This window comes from Schistocerca cancellata, chromosome 4, assembly GCF_023864275.1.
Source record: "Schistocerca cancellata isolate TAMUIC-IGC-003103 chromosome 4, iqSchCanc2.1, whole genome shotgun sequence".
NCBI lineage: Eukaryota > Metazoa > Arthropoda > Insecta > Orthoptera > Acrididae > Schistocerca > Schistocerca cancellata.
The window spans coordinates 782,554,912-782,574,668 of record NC_064629.1 but is presented as its reverse complement, the minus strand read 5'-3'; the positions used below and the strand labels follow the sequence as shown (position 1 = coordinate 782,574,668).

Here is a 19,757-nt window from a genome sequence, read left to right as displayed (position 1 = left end):
CAGATTCAATAACCATTCCAGTTCTTATACTGTTGTCATACTGATAGGTTTATACATACCAAGTCTCACTCATTCTACAGCCACAGTCATTTGCTGAACTTCGCTTGGTTTGAGTTTGCCATCGCTATTTTCTGCTTGACGGTTGTCATTGAATTTGACATCATTTTCTGTGTAATGAAATGTAATCCGTTCTGTAGATTATCAAATTTTCCCGAGATATTAAAGAACTCTCCTGCAAGCGGTCCATTCTGCATGTTGACACTACTCCTCCTAAAGATCTGCGATGAAAACTTGGTACATATAAATAACAAGTGTAAAGGATATAAGTATTCTACAACTGCCGGTTAATTTTTGTCTCTTATGAACACCATTTTACTCGTAAAAGGTGAGATCAGCCCCTGTACCACAACAACTGCAATCACTTAAAAAATGTAAATGTCTTTACTATAATCTGAAGAAATTTTAAGTAAGTCTAAGTGAAATGCAAAGAACAAAGTTCTCTGGTCAGACGAGTAATATCAACAGCAGCAAAAAATGATGTAACAGGAGTAGAAAAGAAAGAAAAGAACGCCAATAATAGTAGCTAGATATCAACACAGACTCTCAAGCAGAAGATGAAAATATAAAAAAAAACGTAGATAAGGACATTAAAAGTTTAATTCCATACGTAAAGGGAGGGAAAAATCTAATAATCATTGGTGATAGGAATGCTATAGAATGGGTAGGAACAGGAGAGAGAACAATATGGGTTCGGGAGAAGGAATGACAAAGAAGAAATACTAAAGAGTTCTGCAACAAAATTTACCTTGTAATAACAAATACGATGCTCAAAAATCACAGGAAGGGGTGTATACCTTGGAAAAGGCTTAAAGACACGGTAATATTACATCACGGTGAGATAGAGATTCCGAAATCTGTTAAAGAATTGTTACGCAAACCCAATAGCAAATATAGGGTCAGGTCACGGTTTAGCAATGAAGAAGGTTAGACTGAAGTTCAAGAGAATCATCAGGAAGAAACAGTATGGAAAGAAATGGAATACTGAAGCAGTGAGGAATCATGAGGTGCGTTTGAAGTTCTGTAACGCTGTAGATACTACTATCCACATCAAAAAAGAAGTTTTCCACCACCTCGGTTCCGAGAGTTCCGGAACCTGTATAGAAAATTGGAATAGAGATTAACATAAACATCATTTCCGTCCTTAGTATTGCTCACAAAAACCACACACTGCATGTTGTACCACCATACAGCGATACCTTCAGAGGTGGTGGTCCAAATTGCTGCACACACCGGTACCTCTAATACCCAGTAGCACGTCCTTTTACATTGATTCCTGCTTGTATTCGTCGTGGCATACTGTCCACAAGTTCATCACGGCAATGTTGGTCCCGATTGTCCCACTCCTCAACGGAGATTCGGCGTAGATCCCTCAGAGAGGTTGGTGGGTCACGTCGTCCATAAACAGCCCTTTTCAATCTATACCAGGCGTGTTCGATAGGGTTCATGTCTGGAGAACATGCTGGCCACTCTATCAGAGCGATGTCGTTATCCTGAAGGACGTCATTCACAAGATGTGCACGATGGGGGCGCGAATTGTCGTCCATGAAGACCAATGCCTCGCCAATATGTTGCCGATATGGTTGCACTATCGGTCGGAGGATGGCATTTGTAAGTAGGCTGTTTAGATTTTTATATTGGTAATACCACGTAGCGCTCTGTATGAAAATCACTGGCTGTGCTGTGTGCAGTCTGTGGCTAGTTTGCATTGTTGTCTGCCATTGTAGTGTTGGGCAGCGGCAGCTGGATGTGAACAGCGCGTAGCGTTGCGCAGTTGGAGGTGAGCCGCCAGCAGTGGTGGATGTGGGGAGAGAGATGGCGGAGTTTTGTAATTTGTCATGAACTGCTATATATATTATGACTATTAAGGTAAATACATTGTTTGTTCTCTATTAATATCTTTCATTTGCTAACTATCCCTATCAGTAGTTAGTGCCTTCCGTAGTTTGAATCTTTTATTTAGCTGGCAGTAGTGGTGCTCGCTGTATTGCAGTAGTTCGAGTAATGAAGATTTTTGTGAGGTAAGTGATTTCTCAAAGGTGTAGTTTAATGTTACTCAGGGCCATTCTTTTGCAGGGATCTTTGATAGTCAGATTGCGTTGCGCTAAAGATATTATGTGTCACTTTAGTGAATGTTTGAGTACGTTCAGTTTTGCTCAGCTGTTTGAAAAGCAAATAGTGTAAGAGGTTTAATGTTCTAAGGGGACGTTTCACATTCACGTATCGTACAGCCGTTACGGCGCCTTCCATGACCACCAGCGGTGTACGTTGGCCCCACATAATGCCACCCCAAAACAACAGGAAACCTCCACCTTGCTGCACTCGCTGGACAGTGTGTCTAAGGCGTTCAGCCTGACCGGATGCCTTCAAACACGTCGCCGACGATTGTGTGGTTGAAGGCATATGCGACACTCATCCGTGAAGAGTAGTGTCAGTGTCGTCGTAACTGCCGCCTGCTTCACGTCTGCTGTGCAGCGAGCTACCTTAATTTAAGTATTAACTGTATTTTCTTACTTGTCACTTCTTCTTCCGTGTGTATTTGCTTTTAGGAAGCTTTAATTTTCGAGTGCACTTAATAGTGTTCCATAGATTTCGTGTTTGTTTTGAATACAGTCAGAGAGAGTCCCTGTAGTCAACCATAGTGCCAGTAGTGCTAGAGTTATTTTCAATACAGTCCAGAGACAGGTAGTGCTATTTTCATTGTTTTCTACAAGAAGTGGCTAGCAACCACAGTTTAGTGAATAAACAGCCGCCTTTAGTGAATTAGCAGTCTAGTTAAAGGTTCATTAACTCCCTTCAGTAAATTGTTTCCTTAGGATGGATAGGATGTGTGACTGCTGTGTACGGACGCAGGAGGAGCTGGCCACTGTTCGCGAACAGCTGAGCGTGTTGATGGCCGCGGTCAGCCGTCTTCAGGCTGCTGCCTCGGAGTGTAGCGGCAGTGGGGAGTCTGGTGCGTTGCAAGGTACACCCCAGGTGTTACATGCTTCACCCACTGTCCCTGCTGTCGAGACATCTTCGCGGGTACCGGGCGCGGTTGGGCCACCCTCTCCCCAAGGGGAGTGGCGGGTTCAGCGGCGTTCGCGGCGCACGAGGCGGAAGGTCAATGTGGAGGCTGGCCGTGTGGCATCGCCCGCTCTGCCTGTGAGGGGACATGTGGCTGCTCCTTCAGCAAGGTCCGAGCAGGCACACGGGGGGAGGGGTTTATTAGTTATTGGGAGCTCCAACGTTAGGCGGGTGATGGAGCCCCTTAGGGAAATAGCGAGAAGGTCGGGGAAGAAGGCCAGTGTTCACTCTGTCTGCTTGCCGGGGGGTCTCATCCGAGATGTGGAGGAGGCCCTACCGGCGGCGATAGAGAGCACTGGGTGCACCCGACTGCAAATTGTTGCTCATGTCGGCACCAATGACTCCTGCCGTCTGGGTTCAGAGGTCATCCTCAGTTCGTACAGGCGGTTGGCGGAATTGGTGAAGGCGGAAAGCCTCGCTCGTGGGGTGGAATCAGAGCTAACTATTTGTAGTATCGTTCCCAGAACCGATCGCGGTCCTCTGGTTTGGAGCCGAGTGGAAGGCTTAAACCAGAGGCTCAGACGATTCTGCGGAGATCTGGGGTGCAAATTTCTCGACCTCCGCTATCGGGTGGAGAAATGTAGGGTCCCCCTGAATAGGTCAGGCGTGCACTACACGCCGGAAGCGGCTACAAGGGTAGCGGAGTACGTGTGGAGTGCACATGGGGGTTTTTTAGGTTAGAGAATCCCCTCCCTAGGCCCGACAAGACGCCTCCTGAGACGCGGCAAGATAGGAGTAGGCAAAATGCAACAGGGAATAACAATATTAATGTGCTAATAGTAAACTGCAGGAGCGTCTATAGAAAGGTCCCAGAACTGCTCTCATTAATAAACGATCACAACGCCCATATAGTACTAGGGACAGAAAGTTGGCTGAAACCAGACGTAAACAGTAACGAAATCCTAAACTCAGATTGGAATGTATACCGCAGAGACAGGCTGAACAGTGAAGGGGGAGGCGTGTTTATAGCGGTAAGAAGTGCAATAGTATCGAAGGAAATTGACGGAGATCCGAAATGTGAAATGATTTGGGTGAAGGTCGCGGTTAAAGCAGGCTCAGACATGGTAATTGGATGTCTCTATAGGCCCCCTGGCTCAGCAGCTGTTGTGGCTGAGCACCTGAAGGATAATTTGGAAAATATTTCGAGTAGATTTCCCCACCATGTTATAGTTCTGGGTGGAGATTTTAATTTGCCCGATATAGACTGGGAGACTCAGACGTTCATAACGGGTGGCAGGGACAAAGAATCCAGTGAAATTTTTTTAAGTGCTTTATCTGAAAACTACCTTGAGCAGTTAAACAGAGAACCGACTCGTGGCGATAACATATTAGACCTTCTGGTGACAAACAGACCCGAACTATTTGAAAAAGTTAACGCAGAACAGGGAATCAGTGATCATAAAGCGGTTACGGCATCGATGATTTCAGCCGTAAATAGGAATATTAAAAAGGGTAGGAAGATTTTTCTGTTTAGAAAAAGTGACAAAAAGCAGATTTCAGAGTACCTGTTGGCTCAACACAAAAGTTTTGTCTCAAGTACTGATAGTGTTGAGGATCAGTGGACAAAGTTCAAAACCATCGTACAATATGCGTTAGATGAGTATGTGCCAAGCAAGATCGTAAGAGATGGAAAAGAGCCACCGTGGTTCAACAACCGAGTTAGAAAACTGCTGCGGAAGCAAAGGGAACTTCACAGCAAACATAAACATAGCCAAAGCCTTGCAGACAAACAAAAATTACGCGAAGCTAAATGTAGTGTGAAGAGAGCTATGCGAGAGGCGTTCAATGAATTCGAAAGTAAAATTCTATGTACTGACTTGGCAGAAAATCCTAAGAAATTTTGGTCTTATGTCAAAGCGGTAGGTGGATCAAAACAAAATGTCCAGACACTCTGTGACCAAAATGGTACTGAAACAGAGGATGACAGACTAAAGGCCGAGATACTAAATGTCTTTTTCCAAAGTTGTTTCACAGAGGAAGATTGCACTGTAGTTCCTTCTCTAGATTGTCGCACAGATGACAAAATGGTAGATATCGAAATAGACGACAGAGGGATAGAGAAACAATTAAAATCGCTCAAAAGAGGAAAGGCCTCTGGACCTGATGGGATACCAGTTCAATTTTACACAGAGTACGCGAAGGAACTTGCCCCCCTTCTTGCAGCGGTGTACCGTAGGTCTCTAGAAGAGCGTAGCGTTCCAAAGGATTGGAAAAGGGCACAGGTCATCCCCGTTTTCAAGAAGGGACGTCGAACAGATGTGCAGAACTATAGACCTATATCTCTAACGTCGATCAGTTGTAGAATTTTGGAACACGTATTGTGTTCGAGTATAATGACTTTTCTGGAGACTAGAAATCTACTCTGTAGGAATCAGCATGGGTTTCGAAAAAGACGGTCATGTGAAACCCAGCTCGCGCTATTCGTCCACGAGACTCAGAGGGCCATAGACACGGGTTCACAGGTAGATGCCGTGTTTCTTGACTTCCGCAAGGCGTTCGATACAGTTCCCCACAGTCGTTTATTGAACAAAGTAAGAGCATATGGACTATCAGACCAATTGTGTGATTGGATTGAGGAGTTCCTAGATAACAGGACGCAGCATGTTATTCTCAATGGAGAGAAGTCTTCCGAAGTAAGAGTAACTTCAGGTGTGCCGCAGGGGAGTGTCATAGGACCGTTGCTGTTCGCAATATACATAAATGACCTGGTGGATGACATCGGAAGTTCACTGAGGCTTTTTGCAGATGATGCTGTGGTGTATCGAGAGGTTGTAACAATGGAAAATTGTACTGAAATGCAGGAGGATCTGCAGCGAATTGACGCATGGTGCAGGGAATGGCAACTGAATCTCAATGTAGACAAGTGTAATGTGCTGCGAATACACAGAAAGATAGATCCTTTATCATTTAGCTACAAAATAGCAGGTCAGCAACTGGAAGCAGTTAATACCATAAATTATCTGGGAGTACGCATTAGGAGTGATTTAAAATGGAATGATCATATAATGTTGATTGTCGGTAAAGCAGATGCCAGACTGAGATTCATTGGAAGAATCCTAAGGAAATGCAATCCGAAAACAAAGGAAGTAGGTTACAGTACGCTTGTTCGCCCACTGCTTGAATACTGCTCAGCAGTGTGGGATCCGTACCAGATAGGGTTGATACAAGACATAGAGAAGATCCAACGGAGAGCAGCGCGCTTCGTTACAGGATCATTTAGTAATCGCGAAAGCGTTACGGAGATGATAGATAAACTCCAGTGGAAGACTCTGCAGGAGAGACGCTCAGTAGCTCGGTACGGGCTTTTGTTGAAGTTTCGAGAACATACCTTCACCGAAGAGTCAAGCAGTATATTGCTCCCTCCTACGTATATCTCGCGAAGAGACCATGAGGATAAAATCAGAGAGATTAGAGCCCACACAGAGGCATACCGACAATCCTTCTTTCCACGAACAATACGAGACTGGAATAGAAGGGAGAACCGATAGAGGTACTGAAGGTACCCTCCGCCACACACCGTCAGGTGGCTTGCGGAGTATGGATGTAGATGTAGATGTAGAAGAGAACGTGATGCCAATCCTGAGCGGTCTATTAGGCATGTTATTGGGCCCACCTGTACCGCGCTGCATGGTGTCGTTGTTGCCGATGGACCTCGCTGTAGACGTCTGGAGTGAAGTTGCGCATCATGCAGCCTATTGCGCACAATTTGAGTCGTAACACGAAGTCCCGTGGCTGCACGAAAAGCATTATTCAACATGGTGGCGTTGCTGTCAGGGTTCCTCCGAACCATAATCCATAGGTAGTGGTCACCTACTGTAGGAGTAGCCCTTGGGCGGCCTGAGCGAGGCATATCATCGACAGTTCCTGTCTCTTTGTATCTCCTCCATGTCCGAACAACATGGGTTTGGTTCACTCCAAGACGCCTAGACACTTCCCTTGCTGAGAGCTCTTCCTGGCAAAAAGTAACAATGCGGACGCAATTGAACCGCGGTATTGACCGTCTAGGCATGGTTGAACTACAGGCAACACGAGTTGTGTAACTCCTTCCTGGTGGAATGACTGGAACTGACCGGCTGTCGGACCCCCTCCGTCTAATAGGCGCTACTCATGCATGGATGTTTACATCTTTTGGCGGGTTTATTGACATCTCTGAACAGTCAAAGGGATCGTGTCTTTGATACAATATCCACAGTCAACGTCTATCTTCAGGAGTTCTGGGAACCGGGGTGATGGAAAACTTTTTTTGATGTGTGTTTAATGACTACTGCAATAGGCAGTTAAGTTGAAGAAGAATGGACATCTCTAAAACGGGCAGTCACAAAATTTGGACTGACAAATATAGATACAAAGAGGGGAAAATGTTCAGGGAAAGACAGGTATATAGGAATGTAGGTCACTTAGCAATGAAATAAATGGTGAGTCCAGGGAAAAGCTGCAGGAAAAATGCGAATAAATCTGGAAGAAATTACTGTCGGAAGGAATAATTCAGCATAGAGAAAAGTTAAAACGTCGTTCAGTGAAACTGAAAGCAAATGCATCAACATTAAGAGTGCAAGAGGAATGCTACTGTTAAGCACAGAGTTGAGAGAGCAGATAGGTGGACGGAGTACGTTGAAGATCTCTACGAGGAGAAAAAACTGTCTGATGACCTGATGGATCAAGAAATAGGAGTAGATATAAAAGACATAGTCTCCGTATTAGAGTCAGAGCTTAATAGCTTCATGGAAGACAAGTCATCAAATAAACTGGAAGGCATCAATAACATTTCTTCAGAATTTCTGAATCATTTGGGAAAGTGGCAGCTGAACGACTATTCAAGCTGATTTGTAGAATTTATGAATCTATAGGCATAGCATTGACTTTGAGGAAAATGTCATCCACACAGAGATATGTCAAATCCTTCTCGTATCTTTTTACTTTTCTTAACTGTCCATTGGCTTTTGCCACTTGCTAAACGTTTGCGAATGTAGACAACCTCTCGGAAAGTAGTATGTCGTTATACTCTTTAGGTTTGCATGTTTGATAATAATCTTGGTCCACACTTCAGACATCCTTCTTAATCGAACTAATATGAACATCCAGTATAACAAACGACAAAGACGAAGATTAATAAGAGTAACATCGCAAGATGCTGGCGTGTATGTCACTACTTGCACATTGACCAAGACGTCAACACGCTGTTATTAAAAGTTTGTGGAGAACGGTATCCACCAGTAATTTTAGTGTCAGCAGCAGAGCAGGAACAGAGCAGTCACCCTCATAGTTAGCACCTTTTAATAGAACATAGACAGGTAACTTGCTACTCCTCTTAACAGGTCAAGGAGCAAGCAAGTCAGATCTTATTGATGCAACAGTTATTCATTAGTATGAGGTAATGTTCAGATGGCTGAGTTTCATGCGACAGTCACGCGCATCTCTCGGCAAGGTAGCTCGTATATTCTGTGAGTAAAAGAGCACTTACGTAATGTGTACAGCAGAGCCTCTGCCCAGGGCGGTCACTTTACAAGCATGATAGGGGTTCGTCATGGTCTACGTAACGTTACGCGTATTTAGGCAAGCTAATAGGCCGCCCAGTATTGGTACAAGGTAAGTTGTTGTACGGCTGAGAGCTGGCAGACAGCCCCAGGGCCGCGTAGGCGCCTCGGCCGATCCGGAGGCACGGACAGGTCCAGGGGCAGCGACCGTTGTTGCGGAGCGCAGGTGCGGGTGCAAAGGCTTGGCCGGAAACGAGGATACCCCAGTACGGTAATTTTGGCGCTTAAGACGACGGACAATGCTCGAAGAAATGGCGGAGTGTCAGACAAGCTGATGATGGCTTCTCACAGCCTTTTGAGAATCTCTAGTAATTTACAGTCAAAACTAATAAACTTAACTCGGCCCGAACAGGTCTCGGGAGACCCTAAGGGTACTGACCGACCGCCGTGTCATCCTCAGCCTATAGGCGTCACTGGATGCGGATACGGTGGGGCGTGATGTCAGCACACCGCTCTCCCGGCCGTTGTCAGTTTTCTTGACCAGAGCCGCTACTTCTCAATCAAGTAGCTCCTCAATTTGCTTCACAAGGACTGAGTGCACCCCGCTTGCCAACAGCGCTCGGCAGACCGGATGGTCACCCATTCAAGTGTTAGCCAAGCTCGACACCACGTGACTTCGGTAATCTGACGGGAACCGGTGTTACCACTCCGGCAACGCCGTTGGCAATTTACAGTCAAATATTAACGAAAATCTTAATACGTCTGTTATCTCAGAAAAATGAGGCGCATCCAATGACAACAATACTTTCATTATGTTTAAAAACAACAAAATTTAATAATTCATAGCGAATAAACGTTTCCACAATGAACCTCTGAATTAACAACTGCCGGCCGGTGTGGCCGAGCGGCTCTGGGCGCTTCAGTCTGGAACCGCGCGACCGCTAAGTTCGCAGTTTCGAATCCTGCCTCGGGCATGGATGTGTGTGGTGTCCTTAGGTTAGTTGGGTTTAAGTAGTTCTGAGTTCTAGGGGACTGATGACCTCAGATGTTAAGTCCCAAAGTGCTCAGAGCCATTTGAACCACTTTTTGAATTAACAACTTTTAAATGCAACGTGTTATTTCAACATCTCACATGATGGTGTTGCACTGCAGCTATCGTCTTTGAAAGCTACATATCTGTATTTCATTTCTGATTTATTACGTCGTTCATATCTTTTTTATTTCACAAACGTTTGTCAGAACATAGTATTCCCCACAGTTACATAGCTAAAAATACGGCATGAGTATCTCACATTTTGCTACACTTGTGTAGTTATTTAATGAGAAGGTTTCTATTTTGCCAGTAACTTTATTTAAATGTTGACTGCAAGTGCTATTGAAAAACTATGCTAATTTAAAAGTGGTCAGTTGCATGTGTTAGTGGGCAGCACCACTGAGAAGAGAACCAAAAGACACTTATCTCAGGCAGGCATAAATTATTGTTCAAGCCATATTTAAGGACAATCTTTTGTAGTTTATCATTAGCACACTCACGCAAGAAAGCTGGTTTATTTATTTATGAACAAACTATTACTTATATTTATTGCAAACTGGATGTAACCGAATGTTTATGACATTTCTTTATTTAAATATTATTGAAATATATTAGTTAAAGCCAGGAAGCAACCATATTGTGGCAAGTCATGTCTGCAGAGCTTGGAATGATGTATTTTTGATTGGAATGTCCTTTAGCCAATGGAAAAGCAGACAGTAGAGGTGCACTACGACAGAGACGTGGAGATGCACATTTCAAGTAAGGAATATATTTCAAGAGGTCTTAATGTGCTCCAGAGTAGGACCCTGGCTCTCTCTAATTGTATTACACAACTGAGAATGGTTAGAGTGTGTTTGCCAGTACCTTGTGGACCCACAATACGTGCATTTCTTTTAAGTGAGATAGTTTAATACTTCCTGTATTTTCTGTTGTTTTTGAACGACGACTTTCACACTGTTCAGTTTTTCCCATTTGTGTAAATCTTCGTCAAAAAAAAGTACAGTAATCGAATTCCTCTGTGTATCATTTCAGTAGATAGTTATTCCCATCTCATTTTGGTATAGATTAACCAAGGCCAACAGCTATACATATATTTGAGAGACATCGTTTCTTATGTCAACTTCGTGGTGAAAATAATCTTTTAAATAGCAGTTCCTGATCAGTCTACAGGCCATAGGATATATTCCTTTATTTTGTATCAATCATTTACGCTCAGGCATCAGGCGACTCTTGTATTGAGCCATAAGTAGCAACAAAACAGCAACAGCTTACTTGCTTCTTTCTCTCATAACAGCTGACGGCTTTCATTTAACTCACCCTGACAGCTTACTTAGTTCCTCCCCACATATTCGTTAATACCAGACTTTTTTTGAATACGATCTGTAACATATCAAGATCACGTAAGCTGGTTGATGCTACAGTATTTCCTAGCTGCCGACATGAGTGATGTCAGAAGAATGTAAAAGAAAACTGAGCCATTGTTAGATAACAATCAGATTGGTTTTAAGGAAATGTAAAGCCGTCAGAGAGCCTAATCTGACTTTGTTCTCGATAACGGAGCAAGACCTAAGAAAAATCAGAACATGTTGTCGACCTAAGGAAAGCGTTACACAATGTGAACTGACGCAAGATGTTAGAAATAATCATAAAAGCTGATATAAGCTACAGGGAAAGGCGGGTAATATGCTGTACAATATGTACGAGAACCAGCAAGGAAAAATAAAAGTGGAAGGCGAAGAATGGTGTTTTCGGATTAAAAAGGGTGAGAGGCATGGATGTAGACGTTCGCACCTAGTGTTTAATCTGTGCATAGAAGAAGCAGTGATGGCAATAAAACAAAGATTCAGAAGTGGAATTATAATTCAGGGTGAAAGAGTATCAATCATAAGATTCGCTGATGACGTTGCTATCTTCAGTGAAAGTGAGGAAGATGAACAAAGGGTCTTTTGAATAGAATGAACCATCTAATCAGTACAAACTATCGACCGAAAGTAAACCAAAGAGAGAAACTTAACAAAAAATTAGGAAGTAAGAAGTAGAAATTAAGGAATTATGCTACCTTGTACGCAAAATAACGCATGAAGGACGATGCACAGGGGACATAAAAACCAGGCTATCACAGCAAAAGAGAGCATTCCTGTCCTTGCTGGTAACAAATATTTCTCCACTGAATCGGGGAGGAGAGGGAAACATCGACAAGAAGATGGGACAGAACGACAGGATGTGTTGAAATAATTTTGCGCCATCTTCAGTTGTGATTTTTATTTTTTTGTTGTACTATTATACAATTCCTATCCTAGACCATTTTCAAGTATCTAAAACACAAGCATAATATACACAATGTATTAACATCAGTTAAGAATTAAACATAAAATATGTCGGGTTTCAAGATATGCTACGAAAATTATAGCTTGCTTCGCAGAAGATTTTCAATGGTACATTATGCCATACAGATTTTTGCTTCTGGATATAATTAGCTAGAGTTCATAGTTCTTGTGCTAATGATTATATGTAACTGTCATGAAAGTGGATATGTTTAGCTTAGTTATGTGAGCACCTCACTATTAGTCATTTGTTGCAAAGATATTTTTACTAAGTAGGCACAGATAGACAAAAGTAATGTGTACAACGCACATTGATAGCGCATAACGAAAGTTATTCTGTCATACAGGGGCAAAAGTATTAACCGCAATTAATTAAAATAGGTTGTTTCTAAAGAAAACCAAAAAATCACGCTCCCCCCCTCCCCTCCCCCCCCCCCCCCCCCCCCGATTTAAAGAACACACAGCAATAAGTGACAGTTACCGCTCCACCTTTGCTGTACGCTTAAAAGACGCCAACCACTGGGCGGACGTCACAAGACATTCGTTCGAGTAGGCTATTAATAAATCACTGGAGTTTCTGCGCATAATGCAAGAACAACGTCATGGATGTGATGGAAAAAAATGGTTCAAATGGCTCTGAGCACTATGGGACTCAACTTCTCAGGTCATCAGTCCCCTAGAACTTAGAACTACTTAAACCTAACTAACCTAAGGACATCACACACATCCATGCCCGAGGCAGGATTCGAGCCTGCGACCGTAGCGGTCGCCTGGTTCCAGACTGTACCGCTTTTTTTTTTTCGATATAGTTCGTTGTGTTTAATCTGGGCGGACGTCACAAGACATTCGTTCGAGTTGTTCGTTGATTCCTTGACTCAGTTTTTTTATTACAGAGAGCAAGCAGCTGTCTGACCGAACACGCTGAGCTACCGTGCCGGCTACCTAGAACCGCTCGGCCACCCTGGCCGGCATGTGATGGAAGACTGAAATTTATATCCATCTAAGGAACCAATCGGAAGCAGCTATAAACGACCAAAAAGAACTACGCAGCGGAAAATTTCTCGATGATTACGGCAGTCCTGCGAGGATACTTAGCAGAGCCATAGAAACCATACTCATTGCTATAGTCATGAATATGTAGAACCACAAGACAAAGAAGATTGCGTAACAATACCATAAATGATGGCAGTCATATTCTAAATTCATAATTTTCATTCCCTTTCCATTACACAGCTATAAAAGCTGAATTTTAAGCTTTTATAAGCTCAGATAGTAACTTGTATACGCTCGTTTTATTTTAATTCAATTAATATTAATACTTTTACCTCCATATGACAATAACATTCGTTATACAGTGTGTATGTAAGTTGAATTCATTAACTTTCTGTATTTGTGTATACTTATCATAAAATCTCTGTAACAACTAACTAGAAACGACGTGCTCCCATAACAACTGAGCTAACTTTTCCAATTTTATGACAACTACATACTCATCAACGAAACAAAGATGAACGCTGATTAAACACAGAAGCAAAAACTGCAAGGCCTAATGTACCACTGACATTCTTCTTTGAAGCAAATTATAATTTTCCTAGCATATATTGAAATCTGACACACTTTTTGTTTAATTATTAACTGGTTTTAATATACTGTGTATATGATGCTTCTATTTTAGATACTTGAAACTTGTTTAGCACCGAAGTTGTTCAATAGTACAAATAAATAGAAATGACAGCTGAATGCGGTACGAAAGCAGTTTAACAGTGCACCGAAACTGCAGACATAGTATCAGTGAAGATTATAGATAGAATGACGGCTTTGCTAGCGGGAAGGAGCGTCGGTCCCCGACACGAATCCGCCCGGCGGATTTGTGTCGAGGTCCGGTGAGCCGGCCAGTCTTGGATGGTTTTTAGGCGGTTTTCAATCTGCCTCGGCAAATGCGGGCTGGTTCCCCTTATTACGCCTCAGCTACACTAAGTCGGCGACTGCTGCGGAAACAAGTTGTCCACGTACGCGTACACCACCATTACTCTACTACGCAAACATAGCGGTTACACTCGTTTGGTGTGAGACGTTCCCTGGGGGGGTCCATCGGGGAAGGAACCGCACAATAACCCTGGGTTCGGTGTGGGGCGACGGAGGGGTAAAGTGGACTGCGGTAGTCGTCGTGGGGTTGCGGACCACTGCAGCGAGGACGGAGCCTCTCCGTCGTTTCTAGGTCCCCGGTTAACATAACATAACATAACATAACATAACATAGATAGAATGTGTGTTAAGACATCAACGAATAACATCCATGGTGCCCGAGGGAGCTGTAGAGGGTTAGGGACTGTAGAGCAATTACAATTAAATCAATACAATTAAATGAATACCTTTAGCTGCATACAGGTGTTGATATACGTCATCGGGGACAGTTGAAAATGTGTGCCCCGACCGGGACTCGAACCCGAGATCTCCTGCTTACATGACAGACGCTCTATTCATCCTTAATTTTGTTTTATATTGTTCGCTGAATTTGTTCGTGGCGGACGTCCGATGACACTTGTCCAGGTTGTTCGACGGTTGGTTCACTCAGTGAGCTACTGTGCCGGCTATTAAATGTTGTTAAAACACTGCAATTTAATTATAAAATGTAAACATCCCTGGTGGGGATCGAACCCACGACCTTTGGATTAGAAGTCCAACGCGCTATCCACTGCGCTACAGGGACAGCTTTTCAAAATTTATGTGAAATCTTATTGGATTCAACTGCTAAGGTCATCAGTCCCTAAGTTTACACACTACTTAACCTAAATTATCTTAAGGATGCACACACACACACACACACACACACACACACACACACACACACACACACACACATGCCCGAGGGAGTACTCGAACCTCCGCCGGGACCACCACATTCCCAACATACTGACCCGCACTATATTCGTAGTGCCCCTGCCCATTACATTCAATACTTGCGGTTTTACCGATTCCCGTAAGAGTTCGGGCAATGTGTGTGCATCCGCATAGAAGATGGCCTAATGGCCGGTGAACCGTAGCTATATATATGAAGATGGTATCTGTTCTTTCGGACATGGGCAAGACAGAGATTGGAATGTATTCAACAAATAATTCAGGACGGTTTGTGTTTAAGTGATGCTCTAAGATGAAGTGGCTGACACAGGGAAGGATTTCGTGGAGGGACACATCAAAGCAAATCAGAAGACAGATGCAAAATAAGTGGAGCAAACAGATGACTCAGTGAAGAGAACACTGGGCTCTTGCTGAAGAGGAATGCGTTCGACAATCATAACGCAAGCTTTACACGGTATCTCCGAATAACTTACGGAAAATGCTGAACAGCTCCTTAGATATGGCCACGATACATTTCATTCCCCATTGTGCTCTATTTCTGATGACATCAATGATGACGGGAAGATGAACCAAAACCTACGTGTCTTCCGACTGCCGTTGTATTTATTCTTCGTGTAACTTTGTCCTCCTAACTCCCAGAATCTAATTTCTTTATTCGGTTCTGGCTAAAAGTCGACGGCGCAATCACGATCTTTTCTGGCGAGAAGTTTCTCGTGAGAAGCCATATTAAGCCCGCAGCCGCCCGGTACACTTCTTCGAATTCAGTGGCCGTGCGAGGGGCCGAAGTTACGGACGGCAACAGCGTAAGTTGGCAGGCGCGCCGGTTTTCTGCAGGCGTAGGACACAGCAGCGCAATGGGCGTAAAAGGTGAGCACACAGTGACATCCGCGGCACACTTAACCCATCAGCGGGGGCCTTGACACGCTCACCCGGCCCCAGCGGCGTGCCTCGCCAGCAGTGCGGCCCATTCGCCATTCAATAGCAGATTGCTGTGGCATCCCTCCAAGCGCCATTAGTGAATGATGAACGACCTCGGTCTAAAAGTACCTTGTGCCCAGGAAAATAAAGTGCCTAATGAACTGTTGGAAATACGTTTCTGGGTTTTTGTCACGTGGTCGGTGAGTGGTGACCCGCAGATATTCGGCAGTGAAAGAAATTAAGAAATCCGTTGCGGCATTCGATCTCGTTTCCACGACGACGTGTAAAATATTTTCCAACTGAGAGATGTGGCCTAGTACTAGGATATATGAGGTTGGCAAATTTAAGTAAACTGAACAATTGATAGTTAAAACGGAAGTGATATTAGGACTATTGAAGAGGATATTCACCTATTCTGCACATACCTAATATCATAAATGTTCAGGAGTAGAGCGCGAAGTCATTCTAAAAATGCCAAAGAAATCAGCTTTGTTTTTATTATTAAACGATCTGTCTACTGAGATAAACAAATAATTATAAAAATTAACGGCGTTATAGTACCCTTGCGATAACTGTGTAATGCAATGAATTCGTTTGAAAATTTAACACGAATATACATATTCGATACACCAACATTTTACCTTATCACATTACAGTTCTGCATCAGTTGCTACGGAAGAGTACCCTGACAAAGGCGGAAACTGATCCATCACACAGTACCCAAGTTATATTGTAAATGTTTATTAGCATTAAGGGCAATGCTTTCAGCGGTGCAGCAACAAATGAAGGAAAACACGTTTCAGTTTCTGTAAAATGCACTAGGAATGCCAAGCAAGTCGTATTTACGTGTTCCGGAAGTGGGGCCGGCCAGAGTGGCTGAGCGGTTCTAGGCGCTACAGTCTGGAACCTCGCGGCCGCTACGGTCGCAGTTTCGGATCCTGCCTCGGGCATCGATGTGTGTGATGTCCTTAGGTTAGTTAGGTTTAAGTAGTTCTAAGTTCTAGGGGACTGGTGACCTCTGAAGTTAAGTCCCATAGTGCTCAGAGCCATTTTTGAACCGAAGTGGGTGTATTCAGAACTTTCAGAACTTTGTATTATTTCCAATCTAGAAACAGTCATGGTACGTATCACTATCAGTTCAGTTACCACATCGAGGTTTCTTTCACTTGAATTTTTACGATGGCACACGTGTTTTAATGTAAGGTTTTTCACATATTTATGTTAACACCTCATATGATAGAAACGGTCGTGATACCATACATTTGATGTATTTGGCACAAAAGTCGTGTTCACTGAATACTGAGCGAGCACTGAGTCCGTTTTTGATGTCGAATTTCACCTTAAATGCCACCTATAACACTGTTGGAAAATGGCATCTGGAGAGTTCAAAAAAACACTGAAATCTATCAGTTGACGAAGCAACCCACTATTGTCCAGAAATTAAGTAGTAGGAAACTACAAAAGGCTGGGCTCGTGGCTGGAATGGAACCCAGCGTAATTCCTTAGAAGGCATTTGAGGGCAGTCTCCAAACAACAATACGACTGGGTCGACCTCGTACACGGTGGAAAGATGACGTAGAGAAGGACGTCGCAGCATTGGGAATCCCCGCAGTGTGGAGAGAGACAGCGAGAGATAAAAGATTTAAGTAGATCCTTGATGCAGCGCTTGGTCTACTGGTCCTGTGATCGCTGAAAATAAGTAGGTAAAGCCGGAAGAAGCAGACAGCAACTAATTGATTTAGCACCAGTGAAGAAAGATACGCTGCAAGGACCATAAAACGTTGTATCATTATGTTCCTCGCTCAGGATGTTTCATCGTGTCGTTCTAAAAGAACACCCGTCAAAAATCTGACTCTCCTCAACAACACTGAAGAGCCAAAGAATCTGGTATACCTGCCTAATATCGTGTAGAGCCCCCGCGAGCACGCAGAAGGGCCGCAACACGACGTGGCATGGGCTCGACCAATGTCTGACGTGGTGCTGGAGGGAACTGACACCATGAATCCTGCAGGGCTGTCCATCAATCCGTGAGAGTACGAGGGGGTGGAGATCTCTTCTGAACAGCACGTTGCAAGGCATCTCAGATATGCTCAATAATGTTCATGTCTAGGGGGATCGGTGGCCAGCGGAAGTGTTTAAACTCAAGAGCGTTTCTGGAGTCACTCTGTAGTAATTCTGGACGTCTGGGGTGTTGCATTGTCCTATTGGAATTGCCCCAGTATTGGTCATCTTGTATGGCAACTCATAAAATAAAGCGTGATTGCGTTTTTCTAGTGAGCTCACACTTCATGGTGAAATTTTATTCACTTTCTTTTGCAGCCTCTGGTAGTCTTGCTGGGATTCGACTTCTATTATGACGACCACATTAAGAATACGACACTGTTACCCGTTCTCACGCACTGCCTTGGTGTCGACGGTGTTTAATTACTTTAGCGTCCAAGATAGAGATTTCGGAAAAAATGGTTCAAATGGCTCTGAGCACTATGGGACTCAACATCTGTAGTCATCAGTCCCCTATAACTTAGAACTACTTAAACCGAACGAACCTAAGGACATCACACACATCCATGCCCGAGGCAGGATTCGAACCTGCGACCGTAGCAGTCGCGCGGTTCCCGACTGCGCGCCTAGAACAGAGATTTCGGAACCAGATTTTAAATTGTAAGACACTACCATTGGAAGATGTGGACTCTGACAATCTATTGACTATGAAGTGTCATTTAAAACTAAAAACTAAAGAAATTGTAAAAAAGTAGGAAATTAAGGAAACTGGGATCTGGATAAGCAGAAAGAGCAAGATTATGTTGAGAGTTTCAGAGGGTGCGTTGGGCAACGATTGATTAGAACAGGGGAAAGGAATACAGTGGAAGACGAATTGGTAACATTGAGACATGAAATAGTGAAGGCTGTTAGGGATCAAATAGGTAAAACGACATGGCCTAGTAGAAATCCTTGGGTGACGTAGGAGATATTGAAATTAATTAATGAAAAAAAATATAACAATGCAGTACGTGAAGCAGGCAAAAGGGAATACAAACGTCTCAAAAATGAGATCGATAGGAAGGGCAAAATAGCTAAGCAGGAGTGGCTACAGGACAGATGCAAGGATGTAGAAGCATTTATCACTAGGGATTAGACACATGCCTCTCATAGGAAATTAGAGAGAGACCTTTGGTGAAAAGAGAACCACGTGTGTGAATATCAAGAGCTCAGATGGAAAACCACTCCTAAGCAGGGAAGACAAAGATGAACGATGGAAGGAGGGTTTGCAAAAGGGAGATGAACTTGCAGGAAATAATTAGAAATGGAGAGGGATGTAGATGAAGATGATATGGGAGACATGATACCGTGAAAAGAATTTGTTAGAGTACTGAAAGACCTAGATCGAAACAAAGCCCAAGGAGTAGACAACATTCCCTCAGACCTACTGACAGTGTTTGGAGAGCCAGCCATGACAGAACTTTTCATCTGGTGTGCAAGGTGTATGAGGTAGGCGAAATACCCTCAGACTTCAAGAAGAATGTAGTAATTCCAATTCCAAAGAAAGCTGGTACTGATAGGTATGAATATTATCGAACTGTCAGTTTAATAAGTCATGGTTGTGAAATACTAACACCAAGCTAGAGTAGAAAGGGTCTTAGAAGCCGACCTAGGGGGAGATCAGTTTGGATTCTGGAGGTGCGTAGAACACGCGAGGCCGTACTGACCCTACAATTTTCAGAATACAGGTTACGGAAAGGCAAACCTACGTTTACTGTATTTGTTGACTTAGAGGAGTCGTTTACAATGTTGACTAGAACACTCTTTGAAATTCTGAAGGTCGCAGGGGTGAAATATAGGGAGCGAATGGCTGTTTACAGCTTGTACAGGAACCAGACGGCAGTTTAAGAGTCGAGCGGCATTAAAAGGAAGCAATGATTGAGAAGGGAAACAGAGTTGTAGCTTTTCCCCGATACTATTCAATCTGTACACTGAGCAAGGACTAAAAGAAACCCAAGGTAAATCTGGGTAAGGTATTGGTTTCAG

The 19,757-nt window shown here is 43.5% G+C and overlaps 1 protein-coding gene and 1 non-coding gene across 2 annotated transcripts in view; both read right to left on the bottom strand.

Annotated features, from left to right (window-relative positions):
- LOC126184945 (organic cation transporter protein-like) overlaps positions 1 to 19,757 on the bottom strand; it is a 382,199-nt gene that overhangs the window by 236,724 nt on the left and 125,718 nt on the right. The gene's annotated exons all lie outside the window — the stretch shown is intronic.
- On the bottom strand, positions 14,592 to 14,664 carry Trnar-ucu (transfer RNA arginine (anticodon UCU)). The gene has a single exon. It is a non-coding gene; the product is annotated as a tRNA-Arg (tRNA).